This window comes from Mercenaria mercenaria, unplaced genomic scaffold, assembly GCF_021730395.1.
Source record: "Mercenaria mercenaria strain notata unplaced genomic scaffold, MADL_Memer_1 contig_3376, whole genome shotgun sequence".
In the NCBI taxonomy this organism is placed as follows: domain Eukaryota; kingdom Metazoa; phylum Mollusca; class Bivalvia; order Venerida; family Veneridae; genus Mercenaria; species Mercenaria mercenaria.
The window spans coordinates 32456-46357 of NW_026461506.1; positions in this window are offsets into that span (position 1 = coordinate 32456).

Below are 13902 nucleotides of genomic sequence, written 5' to 3' on the forward strand. Positions count from 1 at the left end.
ATTCTGTCGATTCATTGAAATTTCAACATAATACACATACATTTCTTTGAGTTCCAAAGACCTTCTGTAAATTTTGACCTGCCAATCTTCATTATTTAGTGTCTTGCAGAAGTATATGCACTGGCTATGAAAAAAATTGCCAACTCACTTTCCCTTAGTAATGGACCTTTAAACATTGTTGAACTAACAAATGAAGGTTTTGCTATATATTTTAATAAAAGATTTTCATCATGTGTTAATTTAATATTGATTCTTTTACGTAAATTCTCCATCGTCTTATCAAATACACTGTTGTTCATAAGTTTAAAAAAGTCTCTTTCAAAAGAATTCTTTGCTTTAGATCTTTTTTGAGTATTAAAATCAATATATCCTTTTAACCAAGGACTTTCATCAAAAGTTAATATTTTGTGTATTTTTGTTACTTTTAATCCTAATTGTGTATATAGTTCAAGATTTTTAAAATAGATAACATACAGTAGTTAGTTTTGTTTTTTCATTAAAGTTGGAACTAATTTTTTTTTACATTACTTTTTCCTATTTCAAATTCTTCTTTAATATTTTTACTATAATTTGAATGCGTATCTTTTCAGGAGCAAGGGATAATCATTGTTAAGATCATGTAATTCTTTTGGATATTCAAGATCGAATTCAATTATAAAATTAGTTTTACCTTTTGCAATTAATTTCTTATATTGTTTTTCGGATATGAATTAAAAATTTTCAGAGGGTAAATGTCGACACATAGCCCAACCGTAAAGATTATTGGCGTCGAGGTACATAATGTATTTAGATTCTAATTCAGGATCATAATTTTTCATATATTTATTGTTTGCTTTACTGTAACGATTAGCTATATAACTTTTTCCTCCTCTCAGTCCTTTTTCAATAAAAAGATACACATCAATATCAGTTATTAAATCCAGATTTATTCCAGTCATTTTTAACATTGCATCCCAAGCTAAACCAGGACTACTAAAGTCATGACAAGGGTCAAGTTTATAATATTCCAAACACAACCTTCTAAAATTTTCAAATGTATCAGCTAAAAGTCAGTTAAAATATAGATCATGATATTCTCCCATTGTTTTTATTTTAAATTTATTCCAAACATTTTTAGCATGTTCATATTCATTGTCAGATATATGTGTTTCGTTTAAAATTGAATAAAACTCTTCTTTAAGAGGTACTTTTGTTTCTTTGAATTTATTAAATGAATCCATGTAATCATATGGATAAATACCTTTTGTTTTTTTATAATTCAACTTTTTCTATTCTAAATTCTTGAGATGTGTACTTAAATTCTGGAATATTTTTACTAAGTTATCTAATGATTGGGAAATAAATTGAAAAATATTTATAAAAATCAAATCACTTACCATAAATGCCATATATCTTTCCATATTCTTAGGAATGGCATCTATTTCTTGTTTAAACTTTCCTATTTGTTGCATAAAAAATGACCATCATAACCTCTTAAATTATGAAAAATAACAGGAATTTTGTGTGTTAATCTAAAATTAAAATTACAGTCTTGATGAGCACTTCCTCTAAATTTTCCCGTTATATGACAGTGATCTCTTACTCTAGTTTCATTTTCCTTATATTCTTTTCCACAAATATGACAAGAGGTTTGTTTTTTGAATAAAGCTTCATCTTTTTTAGACATTCTCAAATCTTTGTTAAAGTTTTCATTAAATATTTCCTTACAATATTCCTCTTCCTCAAAAATTTTTTTTAATAAACTTATGAACTGCATTAGAACCTCTGTAAACTTGTGTTGGTTTAGTAAATTTATCGTCATAACAACAAACAACTTTATAATCGTAACCACAATCTATATGTTTTTGATATGGCTCAGTAAATGAAGATTCAGGTGACGGCAAAGCAGTTGAAACTTCCTTAGTTATTGATTCAAAATCTGCATAAATTACAAAAGGTACTGCTAAAACTTTATGATAATTTTTAAAATGTATTTTACTTCCCTCTTTTGGCATTTTTACAGCTTGAATACCATTAATAGGTAAACAATTTGGTATATGTTCATTTAATATTCTTTCTTGTGAAAAAAAAATGTAAACATGATTTGCATTTTTTTTTTAATTTTATGTTTTCTTTTGTTAAACATTAATCTATTAAAGTCTTTTATCCAAACATAATGTTGGACTACAGACCTTGAGGACGGTTCCTCGGAACCCTCGGGGGCTTTAGCCCACTTACAGTCGTCATCAGTTATTTAGTTATTACTGATTAACAACAAGTCACAGTGTTCTTCATATTGATTTATTTAAATGCACAATGGATAAATACCTGTAGGTTCTTCATAACCAAATATATTAAATAAAATATCATCTATTAAGACATATTTCCGGGTCGGTTTTAACATAAACAAATCAATCAATTGGGGTTTTTTTCCGAATGTTTTTATGATATGATCAGTTAAGAAAAGATTATATAACGCCCACTCGGGGTCATTTATAACACCGCTGTCATGATATTGTTTTGTAAAAACGTTACTGTTAGTTAAATAACATCGTTCGAGGACAGAAACACCATCAAACTGTTTAGCAGAAAATAACATTTTTATATGGCTGTTTAAAGTTGCTAGTTGGAAAGGAAATGAATATTTGGAAGGTTCATGGGAAGCAAGTTCAAATAGATTATATGAATTATGACTTGGGTCCATAACAGTTTGCCATCCACGAACTGGTTCTGGAATTATATTAAAATTAGGATTATATTCTTTAATAATATCTAAAAACGTGCTTTTTCCTGATGCAATATTACCTTCAACTGATATAACTTTTCTCATTTATATATAATATACTTATAGAAAAAAATCTTTAAAAACACACTTAAAAATCAGTAATCTAAATTTAATATAACTCTTCTTTTTTATTTCTGTATCCGTTAAGTTTAAATTCCTTCATATACGTTTCAAAAGGCATCGAATAATTTTTTTCTTTCTGCATTTCTAACAGTATTGTAAAAATATCTTGAATAACTTTATTTGAATCTTCTTTATTTACTTTTCCGATTCGTGCTTTTGTTATTATTTGTTTTATTTTATGATGATGTAATTTTAAAATAGCTTTTTTGTCTCCAACTTTTAGTCTATTAATAAATATAGTAATTACTGATGGAACAGCGCCAGCAACTGCTACAAATATAGGAATAGCTGGAATAAGTGCTTATGCAGCTGAACAACCAAAAATACCTGCTGTAATTTGTAATCCTGTATTTACTCTTTCACAAAATTTATAACATTTTCTGTAAGCAGCAGCAAGTGTAGTCAAGTTAATAGTTAATTGATCTATTGTTCCTATTTTAGGAAACCCGTTGTCTTCATTAGAAATTAGATTTTTATTACTCATTTATATAATATATTTTTTAAATTTAAATTTCTTCCAATTCACTAAAAGGAATCCAACTATTAAATTTTTCACTAATTTTTCCATTTTACTAAAGCTTGTTTTTTCTTATAGTCTCGTCTTTTTACTTTTTTCTATTCTAAAAACCTCTTGTTTAGTAGGTAAAAGTTCTTCCTCATAAAATGAACCCTGAATTATTTCATTATTCAAATCTTTTATAGTGTATGTTCTGGGATTTGTATTATTAATTCCATGAATTATAAATATCTCCTCTGTCCAGTTTGGTGTATATCCTTTTTCAAAATGTCGTTTAAGTTTGCTTAAGCGAATTCGGTCACCAATTTTAAACTTTGGTTTACTCTTTGGTATCTTTAAGGTTTAGCAATATATCACAAAACAACAGATTTTTTTAGTAAATGAACAGCATCTTGACACACAACTTATCTGTCCAATACATGTTTTACTGTTCTGTCACACAGAGTTGGATACTTAAAATATTCTGAATGAGTTGTCCTTTAAATAAGAATGCCATTTGTAATGAAATAAATGTAAACAATTGTCAAAAACGATGTTTTACCTAGTTATGTAAAGTTTAAACACTTGCACGATGCAAATGCATCAAACGAAGACATGTAACAGCTTTTAAAAAATGGTGAGTTTTTAAAGGCGCTGAACTGTCCAGAAGTGTGGCCCCTTCATGCAGTCCCTTTCCGGAATTCAATATATATATGAGAAAATTGACAATGCTTTTGTAGAATAATATAAATGTTAAATTTTCATGTAAATCAATGCTTTCTTTCCATGATTTAATGACGTTCGAACTTTTTTCTCCGAAACATGGACCTATACCTTAAATTACCATATAAATTAAAGTAAACAGTACCTTTATTTAAGTTTTTACTAGCTTCAGTCGGTGTCATTTTTCATGACGAAAGTTATTGAAGGGTATTTATTTACATAGGTACCTATGGATATTTCTCTTTTGTCATACTATTTTGTAGCAGAGCTAGTGACGTAGTTTTTGCGCATGCGTATATGTGTCAAGAAGGATGGCGTGTAATTGCAACATAGAGGTGCCAAAGTATAATTTTATTGAGAGAATCAATAGATGTTATCATAAAGTGTTGGTATGTAATATGTTCGTTTATTTGATTTATGTATTTTCCATTTATAAAAGTAATTAAATATCTGAAACATTTTGATTGGTTGTTGAACGGTCACGTGGAATTGGATTATGCGCATGCTCCAGTAGGGTGTCTACTGGAAACCAAAAGTCGCCATTTTATTTATCTAGTTTTTTTGTGGAAGTGAAAGGAAATGGAAAACGTTGTTTGAAATGGAGTAGGTACGTATATATATACATGGAACTGTTATGTATATGTTATGTTTTATGATGTTGTTGATATCTTGAAGGTAGGGTTTTTGTAAGGCTTGATGTTTATATAACGATAGGACATAGCCGTGGACATGTGCATGTGTTTATCATCATGATAACACTTTATGGCAGGGAATTTTACATCTTTTATGAATGTTAATAAAAGAAATGTTGTGGCAGTTATGTGTTATTAAATAAGGATAAGAGTATTATTTTCAGTCATTTGTAGTAGGGAAGGTTGGTTATAAGGTGTGAAGTAGATATTGACCTACTTTATGTTGTTTATATTTATGTACCACGTGATATGTAGCGGCCAATCAGAGACTTTTTTTTCTTGCGGGCATCTGCGTAAATGATGTATTGCTCATAAGTTTTACAGAGGCTTTGTGTTTACGAAGCATTTTCTGGTCTCATTGGCCCCACAGGTGTCAGTAACGTACCTAGGATAATGTATGGGTCCATGAGCCATATGACCTTAAATTTACTACAATTATAATGTTTTCTTAGGAAAAAAAAAGACAAAAAGCTATTTTGAAAAAAAATTTGCTCCTGTGACAATGAGCCATGAGAAAGGTGATCAAGAACAGTTTGACATGTGCATTGCTTCCAGGTCCGTACTTTATTTTCAAAACAATATTTCCTTATCAATGGTTGGCCACCCTTTCAGCAAAAGATTAATCTTTCAGAAAAACTTTACTTCAAAACCCAGTTCCAAACCGTTTACGCATCACGAGCGAGCAACGGCATACGAAACGATAGTGATTTCTCCACCCGAATAAATCCCACACATTTTTCGCACCGAAGCCTGTTATGTAACTGTAAATTATGTGTGAACAGATATAGAACAAATTGGATAAATTGATAGTGTTTGGATTTTTGTGTAAATTTCACTGACCAGGTAAAATTTCAACATAATTCCCTAAGACTTTGTTCTTCATTGTCTGCTTTACAATGGGCTGTAATTATTTTTTTACATGACTGAATATATACCGAGTTTGACTGCATGTAAAATTGCAAATTTTGTCATTTTTGCCAGAGAAAAATATCAAATAAAGGCATAATACAGGTAGTGAAAATTATGCAAATCCTTTTACATGAATATTTTCAAATACATATTTACAACATTATTGTGGCATAATTATTGATATTATAGTTACCACTTAGCCATTGTTTAAGAAAATGTGCATGGAAAAAGTTGAGTAAAAGGGCGGCACTTTAATCACGCACCAAGAAGCAGCTGATTGGGCGAGCTGTGTGAAGGTTTATACATAATTAGCATATTACTGTTATACCACAAGAAATAGTCCCATAGACTGGTCCCCTGCGAACTTTGAAAAAGTACGACAGGTAACCACCAGCGATTTCTGTAGTCTGATTGGCTGATGGGATTTTGATAAACAAATATGGCGGCGGCTGCGAGGTAAGTATGTAGGTTTGTTCAAATCAATACAGGCAGTTACAAATCCCATTTCATTTCAATGTTATAGATTTGCTGTTCTTCATTGTTTGTTTAATGTTAAGTAGACGAAGGTCTTAAAAATACGCGTAAATAATGGCATACTGCCAATTCGTCCCCAGTCAACTCGCTCTTGCTTTGACAGTTCGTCCCAAAATAATTGATTTAATCATTTAATTAATAATCTAAGTTCAAGTCTAACGCCTCATAGATATTTGTTTTTCATACAAATGTGTAGATTCTTAAAAAAAACAAATGGAAAGAGGCATGTTTGATGGTAACTTTCCCAATTACCAGTCTAAATTTACTAAATTATAACATACCCAGACCGGTAGACATAAGGGTCAAGGGATCCGGTTACCGCATCTGTTTGTTTATAAATATGATACATATTTTTAATTTTGACACTTATAGATTGACAACAACTAAATTCACTTTCATTTGAGCTGCACCGTGAGATTGAGAAGACCAAAATATATTCATAATCATAGCTTCTATGCCATCTAAACAGCTGATCACATGTATTTTATCTGACTAGGGGTATTTTATTGTATTTTATTTGACAGGGGTAGCCGAATTCAGAGATCTATGTATAGATCTAACCAAAATAGTGATTTTGCAGCCGGCATGAATCCATGCTGTTCACTGACGGTTTCTCTGATTGCAAGAGGCGTTGAATGCGAACAGCATGATCCTGACCAGACTGTACGGATGCTGGTCACAAACACACTATGTTGGTTTTCTCATGGTGCGGTTCATTTTGCTATTTTTACATGTACAGACTACCAAGTGTTGCTAATTTATCAGCACATATCACAACAGTTAATGATGTATTAAATTTTGTTCCGTTGAAATATTTACAATATATTTGCAGGTGTCACCGTCACATATATAATATATATATTGTCGTTTTGTTTATGTCTTTTCAGTTATCATCTGTTATTGCAGATTTGGGAACTAATTGCACTTTTATATTCTATATAAATGAAAGTGTTAGGATGCTCTAAAATGACTGTGTTGCTATGGGGTTACTTCTTGTAGTGTAAGGAAACACGCTTACTTCAGTAAGAGTTCTAGGTTCAAATCCTAGCAGGAAGCCCTGGCATACAGAAAAAGTTGTATTAACTATTTACTTATTTCTGTAGAATGTAATAATTTATTCATTATAAGCCTAAATATTGGCAGCTTGAATTTTTCTTTGTTTGTATTTTTGTCATGTCTGTGTTGGCAGAAAAGGGGGAAAAGCATCTATATCAGAGCACTGCAAACAAACAATATTTTTTTTATAATTTTTATTATTAAAAAATAAAAAACATTTTATTTTCCCTTTGTAAGTCGTTTTGGTTTTAATTTATATGCACTGCAGGCAAAGTAATTTTTGAGTTGGGTAAAGTTGAGCGTATTTAGCTGAAATTACCCATCTCCACTTATTTGAAAAATCTGTATTGTTTCACCCAACGTGATCTTAGATTCTAATATGCAATCGGTAGAGTTTGTACTAGCTCGGTTCTAATCATTCACTTACTGCTGCTGCCATTTAGAATTAAGTCGAGCGCATATTTGATTGACTACACTCCCCATTACAGGAGGAGCATGTTCTTGGCTTGTGGCCTCAACACTAGTGTTGCACGACTCGCGTTTAATTGGTGGTAGTGTTAAAATTCCTCTCGACTCTACCCGAATCGAACGCACCCCTGGTTTGTTGCTGACAAAGAAGTTGAGGGAATTGATAGGTTATTATGGGAAATATATGGTAGAGGCGTTTGCAATATCAAAATTATTATATTTTTCACTGGGCTCATGATGGAATTAAAATTTTAGCATCTTATTACCTTTGTTGATGACCAAAGGTGGTATTTTTAACCTCCCTTTGCAACTATGGCATTGTTGTAAAGTTTCCATTTTGAGAAAAAGTTGAGCTCGGGCCTGGATAAAACATGTCATTTAGCAGAATTTAAATACAACATAACATTCTCAAGTTTCCACCTACATTAGATTATAAGGGAAAACATGTAAACAACTGCATTTTGATACATTTTTTTGTTATATTTATAGCTCGTACGTGCGCTTTTAGTTCCTTCGGCAAAGCAGTATGGCGGGGTTTTGGGGGAGGGGGGTAAAACCACAATGGGCATTTAGATAAGTGTTGGTTGAACAGAATTTTATCAGCTCTAAATCCAATTTTAGTTATTTATGTAATTTGTTTATTAACAATTGAATGCTGTAATACCCTTATTGTCGAGCCCACTTGCGGAAGCGAAGACATAGTTGTCCAAATGGCTGTTCGGTGTATGTGCGTGCGTCAGTGCGTGCATCCGTGCGTGCGTCCGTTCGGATTTGTTTGTCCGGACCATCACTTTGACATGCACGGAGCAATCTTGTTTATATTTGGCATGAATGTAACCCTCAGTGAGACGGAGTGTCATGCGCAAACCCCAGGTTCCTATCTCAAAGTTCAAGGTCACACTTAGAGGTCAAAGGTCAAATTCAATAATGACTTTGTCCGGAGCATTTCTTCTTCATGCATGGAGGGGTTTTGATGAAACTTGGCACAATTGTTCACCATCATGAGACGGAGTGTCCTGCGCAAGAATCGGGTCCCTAGGTCTAAGATCAAGGACATGCATTTCTTCTTCATGCAAGGAGGGATTTTGATGTAACTTGGCACAAATGTTCACTACCATGAGACAGAGTGTCATGCGCAAGAACCAGGTCCTTAGGTCTAAGGTCAAGGTCACACTTAGAGGTCTAAGGTCAGATACAAGAATGACATTGTCCGGAGCATTTCTTTTTCATGCATAGAGGGATTTTGATGTAACTTGGCACAATTGTTCACCATCATGAGACGGAGTGTCATTCGCAAAAAATCTAGAATAACTTCCCTTTGTTGTTACTGTAAATAGCTTATATTGTAACTTTTTCATTACTGGTCATAGGGAAAAATCAAGACCACTTTTCTGTAGTACAACATGCATGTTACATCCAATTTTGAGATGTATTTTGACCTATCTCTACTGGTAAGAATTTTTGTGTGGACTTAGATTTTTTTTTTTAATGTTTACTTCCCTTTGTTGTTACTACAAATGACCTATATTGTAACTTTTTGCAATCTTTTTTTTTATTTGGTATAAATGTTTGCCTCAATGAGACAGAGTGTCGTGTGCAACTCCCAGTCCTTTTGACAGCTGACGGGCTCGACATGTTGCCCGTGGTCATCTAGTATTTATGTGCTGTCCTGTTTTTCTTTGCTGTTTGTTTTATGCGGAGGCTATATTGTATTACTGAAATGAAAAATACGGTACTGCAGATTGCCCAACAGAACATATACTAAAATGTTGTGAGTGTAGGAAGTTATAGCCTGGAATGTGCCAGATATCCAGTAGTTATTTAGGGGCTTTTATGTCTAGAAATATATGAACTTTGTTAAAAAATAACCAAAAGTCCGCTCTGAGGAATATTTTCCCCAAATTAAATTTTGCTGAGGGAGCTTGCATCACATTTTGTGGTTTAGCATAATGTTGCCTATTGCTTGTCTAGAATTAGGTTGGTAATTATTGATTAAATGATGGTTTGAAGTTCAGCAACCTCTTATGAATTTTATTAAGTTAGCAATTTGTGCTGCCTGTATTATGGCGTTATGTAAATTAAAGTTTAAGGGCTGTTCATTTGTTGAGAATGTATTTCACTGGAAAATTGTTTAAGCTGTTTTTTTCATGTGTCTTCATACAGTGCGCATTAGGTGTTTCAACAGCATTATTACCAGTTTCATTTTCCTTACTTCAGCACATGAATGGCTGCATGCATGCGGTTGTTTGGGTTTGAATGCTGAATTGTTTTTGTTTTACCTATATGTAGTGATGTAAAAGGTTTCTCTGTCTCTGGTGGCATTGCTTACTTTTACAGTTGAAAGGTGCCGATGTGAAGTGAGGTGGCTGCATGTAGTTCCACATACTGGGACAGAGTGCAGCATTGTAAATTGATTATTCGAGATGTGTGAATGTTTGTTTACATGTATTATTTTTTTAGTGGTTATGGTCAATAATTTGATCTTGTATCTGTGATTGTGTTCCTGGTCATTGTATGGAAATTTTGATGTTTTTTTTTTTGCGAATTGAATTTTATTTCCAATGAGCTTGGCCTTCACTAGTGCAGTGGTTTCTATAATTCGGCAGCCTTTATAGATTTAGCAATAAACAATCATGTTCATTAATGGCAGTGCTGTTGTGCTGAGTATACCGTAAAAAAAACATATCTTCTCTTTTTGGTATCCCTAAATTCAGGGCTAAAGATTTGCTCTTGTCCAAGTGTATATTTATAGCGCAATCGTCAATATATAACATATGGGTTATAACTTTCTTGTATAGTAGAATGTTTTGTTTTGTTATATTTGTCAACCATATCCTGTAAATTATCTAAATAAGTGTAAGTATTATTTGCTGTAAAATATTTCCATATTATTCATTTTAAGCTTCTATTAAATCTTTCGATTACTACAGCTTTTCCTTCATTAAATGTATTATACATGTAAATCTTATTTTTATTCAAAAATGATTCAAACTATTTATTATAAAAAATTTTTCCTTCATCTACCCATCAATTTGTAGGTGTTCTACCTTCAAAAACTATTTTTTCAAATGCTTCAGTAACAGATTCTCCAGTTTTATTCTTTAATGGAATAACCCAAGCATATTTGCTGAATTTATCAATACCGGTTAACAAGTACTTCATGCCTTTATTATATTTTGAAAAAGCTTGCATGTCAACTAAATCAGCTGACCAAGTATCATCAATGTCACGAACAATCACTCTTCGTTTAAAAAAAATTCGTTTAATTGGTTTATGTAATTCTTCTGCTAATTCATCACTCCATTTTATTTCGGGGGTCTTTTTGAGTAAGCGTTTAGCTCCAAAGGACTTACGTCCAGGTAAATACTCTACCCCCTTTTCCCGTTTTTTGACTTTTTTCCAAGTGAGCTTCTAGCTCCCGGGGACTTACGTCCAAGTCCAAGTTTGTATTTCGTTTTAATTGCTGGTTTTACAACTAAATGTTTTGCATTTTTTTTTCTCCAAATGCTTTTGACTGAGTTTTATTTAAGTTGGAAAGCATTTGCTTGTCACATGTACCTTTTTTTACACCACTGTCGTAGCAAAAGTCATGGTCCATACATACTGCGTCTAGTTTATTAACAGGAGGTCCATTATCCAAAGATTTCCTGGCCCACAATAGTAATATCCCGGTAATGTTAAACCTTTCTTAGGTAATAAAGGTAACATTGCTTTATGAATATCTAAATTACCCCCTGTACTTTTAGCAAACTTTGATTTCATTATCATTTTTCTCCCGTTTATTTGCTGTAACATAATGAGGATTTATATTATCAGTAAATCTTCTTTCTTTCAAACAATATATTTTATTCTGTAAACTCATCTATATCATATGTATTTAAAACTTTTTATTTTTTCACTGGATTCAAAACCTGTGGTTTTATTAATTGTCTGAATGGACCTTGTTCCCAGGGACTTACGTTCATCAAACCGGAGGTTTTTTTTAATTGATCAAACAGAATGTTTTTTTAATTGGTCAGCATTGGTCAGTTAAGGTCAAAGTGGGGTCAATTTGGGGTCAGAGTGACTTAAAAACCTCATATTACTTACTACTTTCAATTGGTACACGTGTTTAATGCTTATTCTTTTATTATCCCAACAGTTAAAAAAAAACATAATCAGAATTGTACATCTTGAACACTGAAAACGCCTTTTTACAGATTTTTTATTTATTTGCATTTACTAAGTTTCTTCATTTTTGTCACAATCTTGCACTTGTTTATATATCAATTATTCAGATTTTTTCTTTATTTCCATGCACAAACTTGAACACACTATAATTGTTGTCGGCTCTAAGTCTCTATAACGGGAAGGTAATTTTGAAATTTATTTATTACACAAAATAATTTAAGAAGCATACTTACTTTTTATTTCACAATGTGTTTCAATGCTGCTCCAGTTACCTGATGCTTCACACTGTATAATTTCTGAACCAATTATTCTATAGCCAGGGTGGCAGATGTATGTAGCATTTGACCCGAAAGATGTAAAATTACTGGAATACATGATGTCTCCATTTTTTGGATTTGGTAAAGTTCCGCAGTCTGCAATCAGAAATAACCACAACTCGTTATCTTAAATTTGAACAAAGATGATAGTAGATTTCAAACAGTTGAAACAATAAGCAAATAAATATATATCATATCGTCAACTCCCTTAAATTCGCGACTATCATTGATTCGCTGCCATCTTTGTTTTCACGTGATCTCCAATGTAAACATAGGTCCCGCATGCACAATCCACTCTACCGTGACGACCTTAATTTTCACGAAAATTATGCCATTTAAGCATGGAAGAGATTTCAAAAGTATTTTTTTTTATTAATTAACCTTATTTCCTTATTCCCAAATTTCCTCATTGTTAAAATCCATTTTTAGGCAAAAAAAAAAGAATCTTTCATAATTCTCCTTCGTCTCATGCCTAGTCAACCGCCATATTTGAACAGTGGCGCCATATATTATGAATTACGCCAAGCATATTTTTATTGTTTAGTTTTCAGTCCCCATATTTTAAGTGATATTCTTTCTGTTTTAAAGCCATCCAACAGCCAATTGGGTAAATATATGGGCTGTGTTCACAAACGTTAACTAGAAATTGCTTTTATTTGTAAAAAAAACACATGTCTCCCCAAATGCAAAGTCCTATAGGCAAGAAGTAAATAGGGGTCAGGAGCGAAAGTCAAAGAGACACTGATGGTTGGCTGCAATAGGGATCATCTACTTGACATGTCCAGTCATCCCGCTAAATTTCAACACTATTGGCCTAGTGGTTCTCAAGTCACAGTTCAGGCTCCTGTGACCTTGACCTTTGATCAAGTGACCTCAAAATAAATAGGGGTCATTTACTCTGCATGTCCAATCATCCTATTAAGTTTCAACATTCTAGGTCAAGTGGTTCTCAAGTTATTCTCCAGAAATGATTTTACATGACCAAGCCCCTGTGACCTTGACCTTTAACTCATTAATACCTGCAGCCATATCGCCGCTTAATTACTGGTATCAACTTTCCGATACATTCCTGAGCCACTTATCAATTTATCTGCTTTGTATGCCTGTGGATTTTCACTGATAATCAATAATCGATAAGATCTAGGCATCCTTTGATCAAAATTAGGAACAAACATCTGTTTTTAAAAGATGAATAAAACTGACATTTTCACAACTGATACTACAATTTATGATCTAATCAATAATTTAAAATGTACTATTATTTTGATTTGCAAAATTGTTTTACAGGCCAACTGAAGTAAATGAATATGAAAAACTGCAATATTCAAGAAATATTTGACATAGAAAAACAGCCATTATTTGATTATTTTATATTTATTCAAATATCATCTTTTGCTAAACTTTAAAGCAAATGACATTATGAAAGAACAAAATTATTCTTTATTTAATAAAATTAAAAATACTGAATAAAAAAAGAAAGATTCTGCGGTATAATAGAATGAGAGGATAAAACAGGCAATACCTACAAATAACTTTCTAATTCCGATATTTAGTGATGAGTATATTTAAAAAAAAATATGCTTAAATAATAAATATTTTGATTGTTTCGATCGCTACCAGGTTTTATAAATCTTTAGAGTAAAATATTTT